General features: G+C 40.6%; 1 long non-coding RNA gene across 1 annotated transcript; it reads left to right on the forward strand.

Annotated features, from left to right (window-relative positions):
- Nucleotides 235–669, forward strand: LOC110268632. Its single transcript, XR_002356912.1, has 3 exons — nt 235–344; nt 376–420; nt 650–669. It is a non-coding gene; the product is annotated as an uncharacterized LOC110268632 (long non-coding RNA).

Genomic DNA, 1047 nt, shown 5'->3' on the forward strand with positions numbered 1-1047 from the left:
TCTGTCGGTAAAATTGAGATTTTAATTTTAAACTTATCACGGAGGAGAAATCCGTCTGTAACCAATTATTAAATCTGTCTCAAATTTTAATTGCCCTAATTTAAACACAATTTCCATATTCATTCGCACGAGCTTTCAATCTGGCCCTCCATTCACTCTCTCCATCGCAGTCGCAAAGCTTCTTTCGCCGTCGCTATCGCCGCCGCCGCCGCTCGCACGAGCTCTCTTCGACACACCTTGCGTCGCACGAGCTCTCTTCGTCACTCCTTGCGTCACACGAGCTCCCTCCGCCAGTGCCTCGTCGCGTATGCTCCCTTCGTCGCCATCGTCGCAGAGCTCTCTCCGTCGCCACTCTCATCGCCATCGTCGCACGAGCTCTCTGCTGCCTCTCGTTGTGTCTGCTCCCTGCGTGAATTTCAGGTATACTCTGATTTTGTGATTATGTTGGGTAGGGCTTAATTTTCTATCCCAATTTTAGGTTTATCCTACTTTGCTTCTTTAATCCGGCTTTGTAGTATCTCAATAACCAATGTTGTACTATAAAGAGCCTCTGAGGGATCTCTCAACAGAGGTATGTATCAGTGTATGTGGATGGATCTCGAATTCTATTTTTATGTGGATTTATTTTCATATGCTGGATTGTATTCAGATGCTGTGCTTGCAAGAGTTGTCACAGAGAAGAAGATGTCATTGATCAAAACCTGGGAAGAAAGTGAAAAATCAAGAGCAGAGAACAATTAATACCTAAAGATATGTCATTCTTCATATTAACTAACAAGCTATTTATTGCTGATTTTGATTAATTTGTTAAGCAGAACTCAGAAGAAGCTTTCATCCATTTTATCATAGGAGAACAGTAAAATAGCTTCCGCGGAGGCTAGACTGAAAAAGATTCATGTAAGCATGTATTTCATTTCATTAGTTACTATAACACTGTATTGTAACTTCTAAGAGCATTAGTTGCCACTTCTATGTGGATCAATAAGTCATTTCATTAGTTACTATAACACTGTATAATTGATAAAAGAAATGGAGAAATGTAATATG

The sequence above is a fragment of the Arachis ipaensis genome, chromosome B01, assembly GCF_000816755.2.
Source record: "Arachis ipaensis cultivar K30076 chromosome B01, Araip1.1, whole genome shotgun sequence".
Classification (NCBI taxonomy): Eukaryota; Viridiplantae; Streptophyta; class Magnoliopsida; order Fabales; family Fabaceae; genus Arachis; species Arachis ipaensis.